General features: G+C 36.6%; 1 non-coding gene across 1 annotated transcript; it reads right to left on the bottom strand.

The window, feature by feature from the left end:
* Nucleotides 1-9,129: 9,129 nt before the first annotated feature.
* Nucleotides 9,130-9,233, bottom strand: LOC128851535 (U6 spliceosomal RNA). Its single transcript, XR_008448903.1, has one exon. It is a non-coding gene; the product is annotated as a U6 spliceosomal RNA (small nuclear RNA).
* Nucleotides 9,234-22,280: the final 13,047 nt, after the last annotated feature.

The following is a 22,280-nucleotide window of genomic DNA, read 5'->3' as shown; positions in this document are numbered from 1 at the left end:
TCCCTATGTGCCATGGGTCATGGCAATATCCAATTTGGCCTCTTCAGCCCATGAAGTAATGCCATTAACCCATTTATATGACAAGTTATTATGTTCTAGTGGGTCAGCTCATAGTTCGTATAAGCAATATCAGAAATGAATCTTCAAAAGTTTATAGACTCACTCAAAACATAGTATTTGGTACAGAAAGTCATTTTCCTTGAGTGTTTCTATAGACCTGCAGGGAGGTGGACAACTTGTCGTGTTTTACACTCAGAATGAGGGCACCTAAAATGTCTCAAATTGAATATATGTTTATTCAAGTGTAAAATCATACAAATGTGCATCAATACATTCATTCAGGTACATTAATACTTCTTTATAACTATTGCACATAACTGTCCACATTTCACAGAAATATTTATCAAACTATTTTTACAATATTGTGATTTTTGTGCTAATTATTTAGACAAGGTTTTTTTCAAGTTGCAGCACTAAGTTTTTTCTTTCCCTACCCTTTAATTCTATAAAGTTTTCATATCTACTTGATTATATTAACTCATAGTGCTTTTTACGCTGCAGTGGAAATAGGTTGTTTTGTAGTCTGGTTGTTTGGTCAATGTATTGGGAGGGGATGTTTATCGAGATTCAGATAAAAGTCTAGTTTAAGGGCTAAGAGTTTCATGACTCAGGTACAGCAAGAAATAAATGTTATATTGAAATAGTATGATCTTGTCCCATAATCTTTTAAAACACAGAGTGATTTTTGTTGCAAGCTCTTAACACCAAAGCCCACTTTGTTGTGGCTTGGCAACCAAAGGAAGTATATACTGGCTATGGAATTATTTCCAACAACAGTAGCTCTTTTAGCTGAGGACACATAACAGTGAAACTAGGAAGTTGGAGAGAACTTTGTGAAATGTCACAGACTGGTTTGTATGGCTCAAGGAAATTAGCTTGGACCCTAAGCTCTGTCCTTTTGAACTGCTAACATATCAGCAAGGCAGCTTGACTAGTCAAGACCTCAATTGCACTTCCAACTTCTCCTGAGTTACAGGAAGGGTAAGGAAAATGTCAATCTCTACTTTGTTGTGATTTGGAGCCTGGCCTGGTCTCCAGACTAAGATAATCCACACCATTTTATTAAACGAAATAGAACATCCATCACATCTCCACTAATACGCTCTATCTCTATTAACAGAAATACAAGCTGGTTAAACAGGAAGATTTTTATCACTGTCTGAAGTCGAGTTCTTACATAAACTTGCTATTGAGGCCAGAGGAAGCAAACTGAAATGTAGAATCTATTTTCTTTCACTCTCCTTTTTACCTTTTCCCTGTGCTTATTAATGTCTGTGTAATGTGTGTAAATATTTTAAATATAACACCATATTCTTAATGGCAGGGAAGAATGTGTGGCATAGTACAAGTAATGCTTTAAATCATAAAAGCTCTGTTTAAACAAATGTCTATCTTTTAACAAAAAATTATTCTTATATATATATATGATGCCTTCAAGAAAGGTCAAAGGCAAATCTTTTAGATCCATATAGAAAAAAGGTTCAAAGTCACTGCAACCCTATTCCTTTCTCATTATCTGTTACTTGCATTATAGTGGACATGATAGATACAATTATTGTTTGCATTATAGGGGACATGAGGGATACAGGATATCTCCAGTAAAAGAGATTCATCTTGTATCAGATTTCCTTTCAAACCCTTTCATTTGTGTAGTTATTTAATTTAGCCAAGAAACCCTGTAAAATTCCTGCAAGCCACTATGTCCTTCCACATGGAAAGGGTCTCTGTCCCATTCTTTACATCTCATCCTTCTTTCCTACTTGTCCTGTACAGGACTCGCCAACATTTCCCAGGTGTTTCTCCTGAATGCTCATCCTAAATGGTAAAAAGTCAAATTACTGCCACTGTCTTCAGTGTACAGAAACTTCACTGCTGCTGTTGGACTTCATCTTTTATTGTTATAAGAACTTAGATTAGAAACATCACTCTCTTTCTCATACTATTAGATGCTAACCACATTTAGCATTCTCAGGAGCAATTAAAATATAAATGCTGAATATTTCCATGCATCCACTTTTTTTTCCTGGAGACAGTAAAACACAGCTACAGCCCAAAGGCTAAAGAGAATTCATTACTGTGTATGTTGTTATCCTCTAATGTCATCATAAATTAGTTGGAAGTCTTTCCTCCCAAGCTAAAGATCAAAAAGATCTTTTGAGGTTAAAGTTTTGTTACAGCAAGAAGACATCCTTAAAGCATCCTCCTTTCTGAAACTACAGGCTTGGAAATATCCATACCTTGAAGATCCCTGTTTTAAGTCATGCACATTTCCCTTGGCAGTGGTGAAAATCAGTAATATTGAAAGTATCCTTTTTGACCTTCTTTCAAAGTCTGTTCTTGTTGATCAGAATTTGGAGAATTTACTTTCTTCCTTCTATGTCAATTACTTATCCATTATAATGTTTTATAATAATTTAATAATTCTATTAATAGCATATTATAAAGTATATTTTTATTACACAATGACCAATAATTGCAGTCACTTTCTATTTCAGATCCCTTGTATTGTCTCATTCACTCAATGTTATTTAAAGTTTTTATTGTGTTAGGACACATAGATCTACCCAAGAAAGAAAGTTTCACTGCAATATATACTGTGATCTAACATATAATAATAGGGAAACCTTTCTCACGAAGGCAAGTAATCTAAAAAGATAGAGTTTGGAAAAGGACAAAATGAGCATTTCCAAAAGCAAGGGACCATGGAAGACTCACAGCTAACCAGGTGCTATTTGAAGCACCCTAAGTTGTCCCACCTGACCTGTAGTCATTGCTCCAAAAAGAAGTAGCTCTCATGGATCCGTTGTCATATTTACTAGACCTGTGGAAGCATTGCAGATAGCCTGCTGTCAAAAATAACACTGAACTTCTATGATTAGGAAGAGGAATTGAGGTCCTATGATGGGATGCAATTCCACTTTAAGATATCTAAATGTAGGTATATATGTGAAGACACTTCCATCTACTCGAGTTGTCCAACCTCCCATTGCAGCAGATGGAGATCTAGTCAGTATAGTGAATGTAAGCTACAGACTAACTGAGCTGAATAAAACAGCAGGTATTTATTTGTAGGGTAAGAGCAATTTTCTTTAGTCTTTATTGACTATTACTACTAGTGGCTTAAATCCAACACACAAGTACCTAGCAATATGTAATACTCTTTGGGACAACTTGCCTGATCTCCAGCTCTGCTTAAGCTGGATTTTCATTCATTCCAGTTCCTTTGTCATATCTGCCAGACTCATGATGAAGTCTCAGGTACTCTGTAATGGTTTTAGACACATACATGCAAACTATTGCACTGAACCTTAAATCACCACGGACTAAGATACCACAGGCACACATAGGCAAACTGAACCTCACAGAGTCTCTAGCAGAGAAAGGAACTCTATCCCTGTCTGCTGGGCACAGTACCCTAACCATGAGTCTTCTTTTTCAAACTTTAGCAGTATTTCTAGTAAGTTAGAGATCCGTCTATTCACTTTTTCTGTTGTTGAGAGTAGTCGATAATACATATCTATAAAAGATCTGAGGACAACAGAAATGAATGGTGATACTATCCAAAATAATCACTCAATCACTTACAGCTTAACTGTTAGTAATTCAGAACTGGTATTTTTATATTTAATGAGCTTATAAGAAGTGCTTTGGTTCCACACAAGTTTTTGGTTCCACATGGAATTTTGGTGGTAATTTCTGTAACATTTTTATGAATTTCTTATATATTTTTTTTATCTAATTACTTTGTTTCTTTGTTTGTTTTCCAAATCTTTATTGTACTTACGTAGGACTATGTCTCAAATCTCATTTTGGAAATGGGCAAGTTTAAATATATTGTTTCAGTTGTACTGCCTAGCGTATATTCTGGGTAATTATGTCATCCCCAAAAAGTGCTGAGTAAATTTGTAGGTGTTTAAAAAACCCTCATTGCAGTAACAGAATATTTCTTTGCCAAAAAGAGCTGTCTATCAACTGGGTATTTGAAGGTCATACCAAGGATTTTCAAAGGACTGCTGATTTGTCACACTTTTGATTTTCTTATTTTTTTTTAATGTGTAATGTGAAGCAATTTAGAGAGATCTGATTTTCAGAAAGACTGTAAAATCCATCCATTTCTTCAATTTGGGTACCAGCATTATTATTTTGCTATTGTCTTTGATGGACTGAGAGTGTTTCTCATGTTTCCCATTGACTGAGGAAGTACAGCACTCAGTCATTCTGAAGAGTGTTTCTGTTGCAGTTTAAAGTCTTTTGCCTAGAATTTCAGATGATATCTCCAACTGAAGATAATTTCTTATCCAAGAAAATGCCTTCAGGATTACAGTGTCAGACCAATAAATAATAATGAGAATAAAGGACTGAAAAAATAAAAATGAGTTTTCTGTAGCTATATGAATCATGTAGACAAGTAACTTTTTTAGACCCTGATGTTTGGGAACCAGTTAGGTTTGTTTAGTTACATAAGGTTATGTTACATACATTGTTTTTTTTTGTGCTTCCAGTTGGAGATGAGAAAGTGGGTAATTTGCCTTGAACCTGGAAAAAATTGTTCCTATAATGGGAAAATTTAAGGGTTTTGGTTTTTTTTTTTCTGTTGTTTCTGTCAGTGGTAGGTCTTTTTTCCTCTAAAGTCGTGAAAAATACAATATATAGTATCACAGAGTAATAGAATGGTTTGGTTTGGAAGAGACTTTAAAGATCATCCAGTTCCGAGCCACTTGCCATGGGCAGGGACGCCTCACACTGGATCATGTTCCACAAAGGGTCATTCAACCTGGCCTTAAACACCTCCAGGGATGAGGTATCCATGGCTTCTCTAGTCAACCTGTGCCAGTGCCTCACCACCTCACAGTAAAAAATTCTTCTTAATATCTAATATAAATCTCCCTCTTTCAGCTTAAAACCATTACCCCTCATCCTATCGCTACACCCCTTGATAAAGAGCCCCTCCCCATCTTTCATGTAGGCCCCCTTTTAGTACTGAAAGGCTGCTATAAGGTCTCCCTGGAGCCTCCTTTTCTCTAGGCTGAACAACCCCAACTGTCTCAGCCTGTCATCATCTGGGATGTACTCCAGCTCTCTGATCATCTTTGTGGCTCCCTCTGGACTCGTTCTAACAGATCCATGAACTCCTTATGCTGAGGACTCCAGCACCGAATGCAGGGCTCCACATGAGGTGCCACAAGAGCAGGACCAACTTCTAAAGCAGTAATTTATATCTTTATTTTCCTTTGGCAAACTGAGATATTGATAAGCTAAGTAGCAAGTACAATTAGCTCCCAGGCGCTTCTAGGAATAATTCTTAGTATTCCACGACATCACACATCTTACCTTTCTGACATGTGAAAATAAAACAGGAAAGGAGAATACTTTTAATTCTAAAGAGGAGAAAAAAACAGGCAGACCTCTGTCATGGTTATTCTGCTCTTCACTACACTGTGCTTAAATTAAGTGATTTTCTTATCATGATTAATCCCAGTTTACATTACATATCTATCACTATTTTCTGATAATTGAATCCCCAAAGGGACTAGTTCCATATTACTTTCAAATTTTTCCCCTAAAAGAAAGGATTTAGTAAATTGTTTTTGTACTCTAAATCTTTGCTGTTGATATTGAGTTTTCTTTCATTTGTGGGTATTTTTTTAATTACTATTATTATAATATAAGTTCTCATTGCAATTATTTATTTTAGTATCATGTATTTAAATAGTTTTGTCCCCCCCAATTCTACTTTCAAGCATCAGAAGCATTACTCTCAAGGTGTCTAGCTGCTGCTGATCAGTTCAGATGTTTCCATAGTATTAGAAAGAAATTATTGTGAGTCTTTCCACCTCCATTTCCTACCTCAGCCTTTTCACGCTGGTATTGTATTTGATGAAACACCAAGATCTTTGGGAGAAACAAGGGATTCAATATGTTTCGAAGCCTTGTAAGACAAACTTTAAGCTTCTAAATTTTTCTAGAATGCTCTGCTCTATAAAGTATTTCAAACAAGCAGCTGCCAAACGTCTGAAACTATTATTGTCATGTATGTAAAGTAAATCAACAAAGTTGTCCATAAAGAAAAACTACATGTAAAGTCACTAGGAATGGGCTTTTTTTTTTTCTGCTTAAATACAGTTTTGTACTTCTGAGCTACAAAACTAGATTTATATATTTTTTTCCCAGAATTAAAGGAATCAACAGAAAGAAACAGTCATTTCTGGGATGTGATATATCTGACGAAAGTAGACATCTAAAATAGATCAGATGTGCTGTGTCTGTTTCCATCCACTGGCTCCATAAAAGGAACAGAAGCTGACTGTTCAGATATAGACTTCTGCACTGCAGAATTTATTTCAACTAATTTTAGCAGCTTAATCCATTTTGAGATGAAGACATCTATCTGTGCATGGGTCTATTAGGGGTCTACAGTAGCTTATCACAGTTAAGTTGAATGTGTGGGGTAAGGAAAAAATCTCTTATTAGAACTTCAGATAACAAAAAGACAAGACTTTCTGCATGTTTCCTTTTTTTTAGGTTTGAAGCAGAAGCAGCAAACTTCAGGCTAAAGAATAAATTGCTGTGACAACTTAATTCTGTAAATCAATTAGACAATTCAAGAGAAAAAGGTGATTACTGAAAGCTGACAATGTGTTGCCTGCAGAGGAAGACATAAAAGCAAACAAACAATCATGCCTGCCAATTTAGCCTGGAGGGAACATTCACATTCTCTTCTGACCGCAAATCTAAGTAGCAGTTGAACTTTGAGCACAGCAGCAATTCACATCAACCAGCTGTTTTCAATTCCACACAGGATTTCACTGTCCAGGCTACTGCTTCTACCTTGAAAGATGTGAGGATGTGCTTCCAGCAGCCATTCATCAATTTTTCTACTCTACCACAAGGATGCACAAAATGCTGGAGGTGCGCAATTTTATTTTATTTATTTTTTTAAAAAATTCTATACCTACCTAAAACACAGAGAATGAATAAGCTTTGTTCAGCATCCGGCTTGCCAACTCACTAATGTGGAATATCATTTTGAGAGTGAGAGAGGGTTATAGAATAACACATTTTGGCTGCTGTTTACCAGCTAATAGAAGCCATCACAGAAAGAGGAAATTCCAAGTGGCACTTTCCTGACAGCTAATCTCTGGCAAGCTGTCAGGTGCAAACCGTGTGGAGTGATTCCCCAGCATGTGAGTAGACCCTACCAACAGTTCAATGAGCCATTCAAAGTACATTGCTGGGCAAAAGCCTGACCTGCAGGGCAGCCTCCTATTGACTTTTCTGATGTGTACTAATTGTGTACTAAATATATTAAATTAGTGAGGTAATTGTCTTCCATTTGCTTTTTCTCCTCCTGTCTCTCTGTTTCCTAATTTGGTTGAATCATGCACTCAAAAGGAATTTTTAGGCTAGGAAGCTTGTTAACAAAAATGTACTTCTCCATCCACTTGATTTCATCTGCCAAAAGCCTCAAGCAAAAGTGCAAGTAAGGACAGATAAAAGGGTAGTAATTAGAGCATATCTTGATCTTATTTTTAAATCATTTATGTGATAACGGATGTGTTTTTATTGCTATTTATCTTTCATTTTGGAAATCAGAAAGGCATAATTCCATAATTTCTGACCTCAACAGTATGAAGACTAGAGATTCTTCTCCTTGGGGGATGGCTCCATGAGATGTTAATGAAATAATTTTACTGTTGACTATTCTTCAGCTTGTTCTACCTCCATTAGTGTGACATGAGACTTACGCAGTAGTCAGAGATTTGGAGCCTGTCCCATATCCTCTTGAATAAATCAGATCTTCAGTGAAGTCAATGGAGACAAACCAGTGTTACATCACGGTATGGAGGCAGCACAGCCTGATGATATATCATAAGTTTGCAAATATATGTGGTTTCCAATGACTTTCCTCATTTTGTTGTCTTTCTTAATATAAATACCAAATAGATAAACAAACCAAAGGTAAACAAAACACATTGGAACAAGGATGTGTGTGAATAGGTCTTCTCACACTCATTGATTCACAGTCTCTATACCTATGGGGAAAGAGTAATGAATAAATACTATATATTTTTTCTTTAAGAAAAGTATAAGAAAGCAAAGGAGAAAAGTCAGAAGGAAAGAATAATTTTACTGATATTCTAGTTGTTTTGTCTATCACAAATTTGATGAGACACTTGAAGTAAATGGAGATGGGAATACTTAAAACAAGAAGACCTTCATTTCTATAGAAAACAGCTGTGAAACACAGGCAGCTCTCTAAATGGGAAGAACCTTGCTTAAAAATCTAGCAAGCTGCTCTCTGCCTTCAAGGAGGGATTTTTCACTCATCCGTCCATCTGATAAAAAGGCAGTGTAACATTGTGAGAACAGTGTAGGGATTTTTTAGATGGTGTTGGTCAGAGTTTATTAATACAAATGTCAGAGAGGCTAACCAGAGGTAATGCTGTCTTTTAGCTGCTGCTCACAAATGGGGAAGAATTGATGTCAAATGTGGGCACAAGTGAAGATGAGATGATTGAGTTGATGTAGTGGAAGGCTGGGAAGGCAAGCAGAAGAGTCACAAATGGATTTAGGACAGCAGACTACAATTTGCTTAGGGAATTCCTGGGCTGAATCCCTCGGCAGAATTCCCTAAAACCCCTCAATAAGGGAAAAGACAGCAGAGTTAGCTGATTGGCAAAGCAAACTGAGAAACAAATATTACACAGGAAGTCTGGAATTTCAACAGAAGACCACTATGACTAAGCAAAGCACTTCCTTATGACCCTAAACACAGAGAGACAATATGGAAGTAAAAACAAAACCAGAAAGTAAAGAAGAAATATCAAAGTGGAGTTTAGGACTTCAAATACAATGTGGGAAGGTCAAAGGCTAGATGAAGTTTGGGAAGGAGTCACCATTGTTGAGCAATAGTTTAGAAACTACACAGAGAAAGTGGATGCATCCAGGTCCATGAGGCTGGATAGGATAGACCCAAGAGTGCTGAAAATCATAGAATTGTAGAATAGTTAGAGTTGAAAGGGACCTTAAAGATCATCTAGTTCCAACACCCCTGTCACGTGCAGGGAAAATTATATGGAAGACTTCATAAATTTGAGTGTCATCATTGTGCAGAGGCCGTGGAATCCTTCTCTCTATCTTTCCAATTTTAGTATATGTGCTGCTGAAGTGACCATATTATATTGTTATTGTGATTATAAGGCTATTGTCTGTAATTTGTGGGAAATTGCTGTTACTGGAACAAGTTCTTGACCACTGGAAAAAAGTTGCACCCATCTTCGAGGAAGCAAAGATGGAGGAATCATAGAAGCTGATCTTACCTCCATAACCGAAAATACAATAAAGCAAATAGTCTTCGTATCCATGTTGAAGCACATGAAGGAGAAAATGCTAACCAGGAGCAGTAAAAAATGGACATTCCATGGAGAGATCATTCTCGAAGATCTCAATTTCCTTCTGCAAATGTGCAACTCTTTGAGTGATGGTTATATACACTTTGATTTCCTAAGCCTTTTAATGTCAGCCCTTGCAGCGGACTAAGACTGGTTGTGAGTTGGTTGGACCAATGGGCAGGAAAGGAAATAACTGATACCCTAATATTCCATTGCTGGCATGTAACAAGCAGAGTAACAAAGAGATAGTTATGATTATTGTTCAATATCTGCATCAATGACATGGGTAACTATACAGAACATACTTTAAGCAATTTCATAGATAATGCTGAATAATTTAGGGTAAGTGTCTGGCTTGCTGTGACGCGAGGCTTTGATCCAGAGATACCTTGAGAGAAGGCCAACAGAAACTTTATGAAGTTCAGGAAAGAGTGAAAAGTTGTACAGTAACCCCAGGTACAAACACATGCGGGGACATGACTGGCTGAGTAGCAGCTGTGCTGAAAAGGACCTCATAGACATGAGGTGAACTATAAGTGAACACTCTTGTTTTCATTCTAAGCAACACAAACTGCATAGATGGCTCCATCTATGATTGGCACTTGGATGTCATAGATGTAATATATCCCTGAGTTTTTCCTCCTCTGTCAAAAAGGATGTTAAAAACATCAAGAGGGACAGAGGTCTGCTGCAGTGGTCAAGGACCTGGGGCTTATTTCCTATGAGGAGAAGTGGAAGGAAGGTCATAAAGAGGTAATGTAATTACATCCTTCAGCTGGAGGGACAGTTAAACAGTTAATGTCACTCTTGTTAGTCACATAAGGCAAAATAAGGGACAATAACTCCAAATTACAAGTTGTGAAGTCCAGAATAGACATTAGAAAGAAACTTCTTTGCCCAGAAGGGGCAAAGGAAGGACAGTGATCCTGGGGACATATGAAAATGCCATGGAAAATCCAACCCTGAAGGCTTTCAAGGCTTGGCTAGACAAAATCGCTTCTGTCTCTACCTAGTGCCGGCAGTATTCCCACTTGAAGTGAGCTGTTAGACTAGCAACCTCCACAGATCCACAGTTAGAAATTTCTAAGGAAATACAGTTGTAGAATCATTTATGTTAGAAAGGACTTTTAAGATCATCAAGTTCAACTCTAAACCTAACACTGCCAAGTCCACCACTAAAGCATGTCCCTAAGCACCATATCTACGCATCTCTTAAATATCTCCAGGAATGATGACTCAACTGCTTCCCTGGACAGCCTGTTCCAGTGCTTGACAACTCTTTCTATGATGATTTTTCTCTTAATATCCAACCTAAACCTCCCCTAAAACAACTCAGGGCTGTTTCCTCTCATCTTGTCAACTGTTATCTGGGAAAAGAAACCAACACGCTCCTTGCTGCAAGGTCCATAAAGTCTCTCCTCAGACACCTTTCCTCCAGATTAAAGAACCCCAGTTCACTCAGCCACTCACAACACTTGTGCTCCAGACCCTTCACCAGCTTTATTGCCTTCCTCTGGAATCAGTCCAGCACCTCAATGTCTTTCTTGTAGTGAGAGGCCCAAAACTGAACACAATATTCTAGATGCAGTCTCACCAGTGCCAAATACAAATAAGAGATGCTTTTTGCTTTCCTGATGCTGCTGGGCTTAATGACGACATCAATTTAAAAAGGAAAAGCAGGAAGGCACCCAGTAACTGTAGACTATATTGTTATGCTTCTATAGGAACACTAGGTTGATAGATATGTGTCTTCATAGCTAAGAAAATAAGATATGTAAACATTTCAGCCACATAAAAGTAATATCTGTTGTTTCCCTGCTTCCTCTTCAGTAAATTGTCCTGTAGTCCAGTATAGTGTAAACCTGAAAACCCAGAACACGTCAGGTCATAGTGGATTCAGTCAAGTTTCTCTTCTATCTGTATAACAAAGATTGTCATTGTGTCTGGAATTCTGGTTGCTATTTCAGCACACAATTATTTGGTTCAATGAATGCTTGTTAGCTTAGACATCAGGAAAAAAAGTCTCAGCGTGCAAGAGTAGTTACCCACTGCACCATGCACGCTTTTGTGAGCGTGAAATCTCCTTCTGCCCTCACTGCAGGTTTTAAGAATGGGATAGTCAATCATATGTCAAGAATGATTTAGATAAAGTTTGACCCTGCCTTAGGTCAGAAATATGGAAGAGATGGTCTTTTGAGTTCTCTTCCAGAGAGCTGCATCTATGAATCTAAATTCATACTATTGGATTTCTATGATTTTCTATGAATATTAAACTGCTGTGTAGGTCCAAAGCATATTGAGATAAAAAATAACATTCCTGGAGGGTGATTCAGTCCATCCTAAACCAAGGTGAGCATTATACAAAAGGAAGTGGGTAAGGGTGAATAGATTTGAAAAAGATGCCCTAGCAAATTGATTTCTCAGTTCATCTTCTAGGCAAGATGCCATAAAGATGGATGGAATCATTGGGATAAGTTATTTGTTTTGCTATCACAAATTTTTTGATGTACTTGAGATAACAAAGCCGCTTTGTAATAAAGAAGATTTTCTGAAAACAGTGAACTCTCAGAAAGGATAGAGAGTAGGAGCACTGCAAAGATAAATCAGTGTCTGTCATTTTTAAAATTATGCAATAGTAAGTTTATGAAGTTAAAATTGCATATTAACTTGTATTTCTCAGAAACAAATGCTCTCTCTTAAGAAAGAGCTTATTAAGTCTTAACATTTTTCCTAGTAATGCCCACAGTAATTCTATATTTGAGATAGCTGTTCACATAGGAGTTCTTCTTTTTAATCTTTTTTTTTAATCTCATAAATAATTCAAGCCATCTAAAAATGATTAAAAGGTAAAAAAAGATCTGTGGCACACACACATCTAGTGCATGCCACTGTGGACTTCAGTTTTGATATTTTTTTTTACAGTGAAAAAGAAAGTCACATTTTGACACCCTAAAAGAGATGCTATATGTCTTTTTACAAAGGCATGTAGAGATAGGACTAGGGGAAATGGTTTTAAATTGGAATGGGGCAGATCTAGACTATACTTAAGAAGGAATTTCTTCACAATGAGGGTGATGAGGCACTGAAACAGGTTGCCCAGGGAAGTTATGGATGTCTCATCCCTGGAGGTGTTCAAGGCTAGGTTGTTTGAGATGCATAGTACTAATCTGAAGAGCAATGCCTCTCACTGCTTATGTAAAAAGAACTGTAACTTGTGACAAGTTTATAAAAGTCTGACAAGACTCTTGTACTGCAAATCCAGGTACTGCCTATCCATGTGTCATAAACGTGCATTATGTGGTGCTGAGCCCAAGCAAATAATTCTGTCTCGAAGTCTAAGTAATGATAAGTAAATCCTAGTACCACATCAACCATCTGATCATGCAGGCTTGTGTCTAGTTGGATAAACGTATTGTCAGCAATTGTGCGTGATTTGTGTTTTCTGTGCTATCTAATGCTCTGCCAGCCAGCTAGCTACAATTGGTCAGAAGTGATGAAGGGTTTTACTTAAGGAAATGTATGTACATTATGCAGTGCTGCTGGCAGACTGAAAAGCAGAGATTCTAAGCAATTCACCTCTCTAAAATACAAATTCTCGTAGTCAAAGTGTGTAATTACATGAAATTGATCTCCCATGTAATGCTTTGACAAAAACGACCATGCTTCCTCAGTATACATCTACCCACTCACAACTTCCCACCTCCAGTCCCTAAGGTGTCTTGTCACCAGCCAATACCACAGCAATTTGGAACAAGAAAAAGGAAGTTTATGCCATTTGAGCATACAACACAACAGCAGGACTAGAAAGATTAGTTCAGAATCTGAGCTACCAAAGGACTTAAGATCATAAAATCAGACCAAAAAAGAAAATCCCTCAAAACAAATAAAAGAATAAATACTTTGAAATTGAAACGGAAAATCAGATAAAATGGAAACCCCCACTGGTAATAGGGAGGGCAATCAGTCATTCAAATAATATGTCACAGGATAATATACCTCGGGATAATATGTCACGGGATAACATTCAAATACATGGGATAATATTCAAAAAATACGTCATGAGGGAGGTGATTCTGCCTCTCTGTTCCTCCCTTGTGAGACCTCATCTGGAGTATTATGTCCAGTTCTGGAATCCTCAATGTAAAAAGGATATGAAACTGTTGGAATGGCTCCAGAGGAAGGCTACAAAGATGATTGGAGGGCTGGAGCACCTTCCCTATGAGGACAGGCTGAGAGAGTTGGGTGTGTTCAGGCTGGAGAAGAGAAGGCTCAAAGGAGATCTTATAGCGACCTCCCAGGACCTGAGGGGGGTTTACAGGAAAGCTGGAGAGGGGCTATTCGTAAAGGCTTGTGGTGATAGGATGAGGGGGAACAGGTATAAACTGGAGAGGGGCAGATTTAGACTGGAAGGAAATTTTGGAAGAATTTCTTCACTATTAGAGTGGTGAGACACTGAAACAGGTTGCCAAGGGAAGTTGTGGCTGCCCCATCCCTGGAGGTGTTCAAGGCCGTGTTGGATGGGGGGACCTTGGGAAGCCTGATCTAGTGGGATGTCCCTGCCCATGGCAGGGGGATTGGAACTACGTGATCTTTAAGGTCCCCTCCAACCCTAACTCTTCTATGATCCTATGATTCTAAAACAAAACATTAACTGCTTAAATGTCTTCAAATGAAAACTGAATTGCATAGTTTCTATACTCATCAACCTTCCTACTAATGAAGCTGATTTTCATAGAAACATAGAATCACACATTTGTTTCTAAAGGACCACACAGTTTCACTCCCCCTGCCATGGGCAGTGACACCTTTCACCAGATCATGTTGCTCAAAACCTCATCCAAAAAGGCCTTGAACACCTCTAGGCATCTACCAATTCTCTGGGTAACCTGATCTAGTGCCTTACCAGTCTCACAGTAAAGTATTTCTTCCTAATATTTCACCCAAATCTCCCCTCCTTCAGCTTGAAATCGTTACCCCTCACCGTATCGCTGCGCTTTCTGATAAAGAGCCCCTCCCCATATTTCCTGTAACCCCCTTTAAGTACTGGAAGGCTGCTATAAGGTCTCCCCACAGCTTTCTGTTCTTTAGGATGAACAAGCCAAACTCTCTCATTCTGTCTTCATTTGGAGGTATTGCAACCCTGATATTACCCATTTTGAAGGGTAACATTTTTTCTGTTATGAAGGAAGTTAAAATATAGTTGCAATAATCTGTTGCCTCTCAAAAATCTCTGAATATTTTTTTAATGAATACTAATTTCAGGAATATTTTTCACAAGCTGCAACTATCTGAATGTCTCTCTTTAGTCTATGAAAAGTGTCAGACCCTTCCTGTAGTAACGAACAGACACAGTGACCTCCAGAACCTGAATATTTCATTGTCCAAAAAGGTCCTAATAGACATATGGTGAGGAACTGGACCATAAGACAAGGCAAAAGTAATTTAGAGGAACTTCAGCTTTATCTTCAGTTTCACTTAATTCGTGCCTATTGACGAACAGGTGAAACAAGGAGAAGATGTATGTGAATATATGCAGATAGGTATATTCCATCTCTGCATTAACATCAGGCTTCTCATGCTCTGGGACTTGTAAACATGCTGAAAATAAATTCCTGTCTTATACACTAATCGGTGGCATTATGTTCCTTGTATTATCTTGTCTGGAGTGTAAAACTCAATCCTCAATTTCTTTCTTCCCACTTTGAGAGTGTAATTAATGCTAATTGTGAACTTGGCTGTGGTTGCATATTGGTTAGTTTGATGCTAATGGATTTGAATAGTAATTTGTACTGTATTGAATTAGTATCATATCTCAGAGACTATGGAGAATTGAACCCTGAAGCTTTCATCCTCCTTTTCTTCTCTTTTTACCAGCCAGACCTTATAGCTTTTCTGCTGTTTGTACTAAGTCTGCTTACTGCCCAGATAAGATGAGATCGTCACCACTGACAGGAACACTGTAATATCTTATTAGCAGCTATATATAGATTCCTTGTTTTAAAATGAGAATGGGTTAAGTTTAGTGCTGTTCAGAATATGTTCATGTATTTATTATTACAAAATTTTGTGAAATGAAATTCTTAATATATGTTGCAGAAAATGCATGCTTACCCACAAAAGTCTAACTGTTGTGCAGTATCAAAGAGGCATGTTCATTAAGATCACGGTCCAGAAAAAAATTAGCCTCTTGCTTTTTAGATCATATATGGAACTTAAACACATCCCACATTCTCTATGATGACTTACAGAAAAGCAAAATTAAATTGTATAATGTAAGAACATATCTGTGTAAAGATAATATCTAGTGGAGGAATGTGAATCTTAGGCACCTATCAATATTAAGTAAAATTATGTGCTTGGACTATAATCTTTAGAACCAGATAGAAAATAAATAAGTAATTTGAGAAACTAAAAAATTTACTTTTTTTTTTTTGAAATGTCACTATATTAATGAGAAAAAAATGATCAGTCACTGAGACCGATGTACTTCCACACATTTAGATGAAGAATGAATACGTCTGAAAGATGACAATATATAGAAATTATATTGGAATTCAGATAGAATTTTCAGAAAAGCATAAGATTTCAACATATTGAGCAAGTTGCTGGCAGCAGAAAACTCAAGCAAGAAAACCCAAGCAACGATAGCTATCAGGCTTTTAGGAAATTAGAGTTAATTATTTACAAATATGTATGATCATGACTGTTTTAATTGTTAGAAGATCTCATGTTTGAGCCATGGTAAAATCTGTAGATATATTTAAACTTTGCAAATGTAAAACAAAATTGAGCTGTAAATAAAAAAATCTAAAAAAAAGGAAAGATTTACTTTCCTGCCTTAATTAATGAAATAATGTATTTGACATTCACTTACAATATATTAAATAATGCAAATAAAAACATTTTATCTTGCTACATACTATTAAAAAATAATGAGGTGAAAATAATATAATTTTAAATGATACTTAACAACTCTTCAAAAGAAATGTTATGTTTTTCTTTTCCAAACAAAACGGGTAGGATAAAGCAGCCCCAAAATACTGCATTTTCAACTGTGACTGTTTGGAATATTAAACACAAACATTTAATTCCCTTCTTTCTTGCTAAAGGTTACCAAAAATTCCCAATAAACACAATGGTTTCCCTTGATCTGGAAGTTGTTTTAAGACTAGGGAGAGACCCTTCCTGAAAACTGTGATTTGGGGGATTTTTTTGGTCTTTCTGTCATATTGGAGATTGATCTTATCTTCATTGCCTTTGCAATCTGGGATACAGATATTTTTTAGTCCTTCCTCACTGTGATGTCAGAGCTATGTGACATTTTATACATATACATTCTAGGTATTATTCTGATATTTTCTGTGATGAAGAAAAATAAAATATTTGGACACTTTTTTTTGGCTGTAAATAAAGTAAATGAATTTAATGAGTGGGTTAATGTTATTGTTGTTTCACAGATATGTGTGTGTGTAGATTTGCGTATGCTTTTCTCTACTGATTGGAAAATAAGGAAATCTGTAGATGCTGGGTAGATCCACGCCCATTCCTTTCTAAAAATGATATTTAATACAGAATCAGTCTATTTTAACCTATGGCAGTGTTAAAAGTTTTCTTCTTTTCTCCTAGGATCCAATTTGCCAGCTTAATTTGCCTAACATCATATTCACTTTGATATTCATTCTGCATTCCCCCACTACCACTTCCCCACCTGATTCTTTGTTTTATAACTTGCACTAGTCTAAATAATCCTTTGACATGCTCATCAGTGCTTCATGATTGTTCCAACAGAAGGAGAAACAACAGACGAATTAGAAGATTAAATGAAAAAAGTAATCTATGAAATATTTCTTTCAAGTCTGACTCCTAGCTTCAGGCTCCAAGATCGGTCTATATTTTTTTTTTGAAAAATTTCCAATGAATTTTTTAAGTTAAATAGTGGAGTTCTGTGTGACCAAAGCACCTGTGATGTTACTGTACATATTTTAGATTACTTCCATCTGGAATTAATATAACTCATTGAACTAAACCTTCAATAGACAGAACCTGAATTGTACTATCTGAACATCTTTGCTATATACACTAGTCGAAATGTCCTTATAAAAAATTGAAATAGCATTTGGTTGTTTTAATCTCATTGTAACAAATATTTAATTCCACTACTGTAAACCTGAGAGCTGAGTAGGACCACTTCAGGGAAAGAAATGGACTTCAGAGAAGAGATTATCAGGGCAATGCAACCAGAAGCAACAGATGAACAGGTTCCTCAGAGGTCCAATATCAAGGACATGTCCCCAGGCCATTCTGTCAAAGGGAGTCTAGAAGTAAGGGCTCAGTGACCAAATGTAGTAAATTTTGATTGATATGAGTAGCTTTGAGACTGGAAACATCTACAGGAAAAATGACTTTGCAATGCAGCAGCTTCCTGGTAAGAGATGGGAGGTGAGATGTACTATGGTCCCTTCAAACTCTAGTTCTCCTCTACCCATGGTTTCAGACAACCTGTCTGTCAAGGATTCAGCTAAGTCTAAGCTGATGTATGGAAATGTTGTGAATTCCCTGATCTTCTTTACTCCACTGATATAATGATTCTCTTTTACTCCATGGTGCAACATTTTCTTCCCAGGGACAGAAGACATCCAAGAGAGCAAAGGGAGTGCAGGAAAGATGAGCAATGTGTGCCCAAGCCAAGACCTAACATGAAATCATGGCACAGATGTGTCGTCAACCCGTAGAAAAGATTGACTTTTCTGAATGTGACAGTTCAGGAATGGTTTTGTGTGATGGACAGTACCACTTATTAGTGCTTTGATCATCCATACTCTTTCCCTTTCATGATTATTATAGCTGTGTGTGTTGACTCTGAAAGATTTGTGTCCATTCACCATTATAGACTTGTCTGAATCTTATATATTAAATTTTATAATGTAACGTCTGTTACCAAATTAAATGCCTTTCAAGGATTAGGGCCCCTTCTTTCCTTTGCTTGCATCTTTGTTCTGTCTTAGTAAAAATGGATAATGGTATTGCCCTATTTCAGAGGATTGTCATGGCAATTACTAACTTGAAGTGTATGAGGACTTAATTTAACATATCATAAATATGTTTAGAATAAATGCTAATACAGGATTGGGGAAATTAACCTGAGGTGCAGAGCACATCTGCTTTACCCTGATCTTCAGTAGACTATTTACCACAGTTCCTGAAGTCAGACTGCAATATGGTGATAAATATAATCACTGAAGATGTCACACAGCAAACAGCTATTAGTAATACAAAGATAATGTGTGGCATCAGTGAAAACACTTTTAAAATCCACCCTGCCAAAAAAAAAAAAAAACCAAAAAACAATTTAGGTTCTAGAAGGACTTAGAAAAGAGTAATTCAGCTTTCTTAGAGTGTGAAATTCATTGAACATGTTGAAGAGGAGATTGGCAAGTAACTTGATTACAGTCTATAAGTATGTGTTATGATTTCTGTCCCGGTAGAAGAAAAGATTGCTGATAGATGATGGCTTGGTATCCTACAGAATGCAAGTTGTTCCAGTGAAACAGTCAAATGCAGGAGCTGCTATTTGAAAGAAGACAAATTCAGATTATAAATTAAAAAAACCCTATTCTACGTGGGAAATAATTAACCACATGCAGAGATGCAATCGAATCACTCGCAGTTACATTAAGAAGAGATCAGTAATGCACACTCTTGGGAACAGAAATGACTGAATGTAAGTATTATGGTTTGTGTTATACAAGAAAAATTCTTAGATCAAAATGATCCTGTCTGACTTGAAAATAGGTATGTATTACCTATCAATCTATAATTTGAAGTCTTCTCACATATATTTGGCAATACTGTGAACAAGCCATGGATAAATTTCACTAGCATAACCATTTATTAACACAGAACTTCTCAGAAACCCCATTGAGAATTAGGGTTTTCTGCTAAGCAAGCACCAAACTCATGGAAATGTTCCTGGCACCAAGTAACACACATTTTGTGTAACATCTTTAATCCTAAATGACATTTTTTCTGCTGCAGATCTTCTGCATGTGATAACACAAAGTTCTTCTCTGATATATTTGAGATTGAAACATGAAATTAATCTTAGCTGAGTTTATGTCTGCAGGCATATTTCAGCAATTTGACTGTATATGCCTTTTGTCAAATACATTTGTCATAAAATGATATTTTCCACAAACATTCAAGAATAAACAAAATATTTTGTTTACCGAAATAGCCTGGGGTTTAAAGTGGAAAAAATACCTTGATACTTTCTGTTTTCAATACATTTTTAACAAAGAACATTTTTAAAGTACTGGAATTTTCTGTTTCTATAAAAAGCAGTATTTTTAAGACCAATAAGTGTCAAAGAAACCCTGTTAACTATGCTTGAAGTTATAACATTTAATAAATGTTTAGAAATTCAAGCCATGAAGAACTGTTACTTCTTCATTCACATCTCAGTTACCACTACAATATTAAATCTGTCCAAGAACAGTTAAAAATCCCAAGTTCTTCTATATAATGAAATGAATAATAAGCTTTATTAAAAGATATAAAATATATATATTGTTAAATATATTTAAAGAAATGCAAAATAAGAGAGATACATCTGTGGAAATAGATATTTCAGAATCAAGGTCAAAACTTTTACGAGGTCTAAGTGGCCACTAAGCTGTCGTTTTCAATGCCAAGGAAGTGGCATGTTTCAGAATCTGTTTCAGATTCCCAAGGTGACACTTAAAAATGTAAAAACCATGGCTCATCTTAAGTGCCAAACTTAAATTCCTCTTTCTGCATTTTGACTAAGATGTCTTGAGACTTCTTCAGACGTATCCCCTACTTTCAATGTAATTCAATATGTTAATATCACATAGAAGACCCCTGTCTTTGCATTCCTTTATCACATGCCCATACTCAATGATCCACTTGTCATTGTGCACATGAGGTGAAAGAAAAGTACTGTTTCCAACTAAAATTAAAGGTATTTTTTACTCTTTTTACCCCTGGGTTATGTGGTCAGGCATGGAAGCACCATGTATTCTCATACAAAACTATAGCTAACGCCATTTTTCCTTGAGCATATAATGATAATTAAATCGTTCCTTAAAACATATGGTTCAGATACATTAGTATGAGGCTATCATATATAATTACTGAAATGAATGTGGAGTATTTGTCTGTTCAATAAATGTCCAGGATTTCATATGTTCATTCCTGTTCCTTGGACTTCATTATGATAGTAAAGCATTTATCAGCAACAACAAAGAAATCAGTCTCAAGTAGACTCCAAGGCTTGGCATTCACTAGCAAAAAACAGGTCATAAATCAGCTTCAAAACATTACTATTCCTTCATGAAATAATTTCTTTTCCAGGTGTATCCAGGGAAATTGCTGACTTTCTTATGCAGTGTTACTAAAGAAATATTGCACACTCTTTTGTCAGAATGAGAGGCTTAATTAAAGTAAATTTCATGGGAGAGACTTAAAGCCACAATGGTGATTTGTTTCCGATTAAAGATATCTGGACCACATAAGATATTCCTCCAACTCAGCATCCTATCCAGTAATGCTAAAGGCTTCAGGGAGAGTGATAGAATTCATACTGTGGATGATTATGGAATAAAATGTATAGACTTAACAGAAGCGAAAAGAACCCTGAGGGAAAGCAAACTCTGTGACTACGTGAAACTTAAAGGTCAGATGACAAACCAGTGGCAAACTGAAAATAAGACCCAGATTTTCTGGGTCTTGATACCATATCTTTTCCACTAGAATTTATTTCCAATATATTGTCACTACAAATATTCCACCATTAATATCAATCATTATTGCTTTTTTGAAAGCATATATACTTTTTTACCTTGTACATTGAATAGACATTCCGGAAACTAAAAAGCTAGCAAACCTCAGGGCTGTAGCTAGTGTATTGGTTCAAATAATCATGGAACAGAGAAAACCAAATACATTAAAAAGTATAATGTAATGTGCTATCTCTTTCATTCTCTAAGGGCATTGGTAACTTATTAGTCTTTCAACCTTTACACAAACTATCAGTGATTCATCAGCTGATACATAAATCTCTTCTTGGGCGCTCACATCCAAAAGGTAGCTGAGTCCTTTTCCACTGGCAAAAAATATTTCACATTTGACCTAGATTTAGAGCTTGCAGGCAGACAAGCACCACAAAAGTGCTAAAAATTAATGAGTAGCATCCTCATTAAGGATCAGAGTTTAAAATTCTTTGAACATACCAGAAAAGACTCAAAAGAAACTCTAGAATACCAACATTTTGGTTTACCTTTGGCAAGTTAACACACAGAGGACTACTGGAAAAATCTTCTAGTCATTATCACAGAAGCATTGAGCTTGGCAGGCAACAGTGGAGATTGTCTAGTCCAACCCCTCTGCTCAAAGTAGAGTCTGCTAGAGCAAGCTGGCCAGTACCATGTCCAGTTGGGTTTTGATTGTCTCCCAGGATGAAGACTCCAGAGTCTCTGTGCAGTTCAGCATTTCCCAAAGTTGGTTGGCAAAAGTAGTATAGGTTTCTGTTGATGACTAGTTCTATCTTGCTTGTGACAGGAGATATGAGAATTATTTTAGATGGAGATTACTAATGGTAATCTGAAAGCAATACTCCATTTCGAAAGTAAAGAAGTCAAACAGGATATAATTAGGCACAAGGAGCCAAATACTGAGTGATGTCCTAATGCAAATCAGTAGTGCTTTGAGATAGGCCTTTTGACTGGTAAAATCGAGTCAAAGACAAAAACTGTATCAAGAGATGGGTGTATATTGAACCAGTCGGAATGATTACAGGACTGTAGAAGC

This window comes from Cuculus canorus, chromosome 2 (assembly GCF_017976375.1).
Source record: "Cuculus canorus isolate bCucCan1 chromosome 2, bCucCan1.pri, whole genome shotgun sequence".
Classification (NCBI taxonomy): Eukaryota; Metazoa; Chordata; class Aves; order Cuculiformes; family Cuculidae; genus Cuculus; species Cuculus canorus.
The sequence above is the reverse complement of the archived record's forward strand: the minus strand, read 5'-3'. Positions and strand labels throughout refer to the sequence as shown.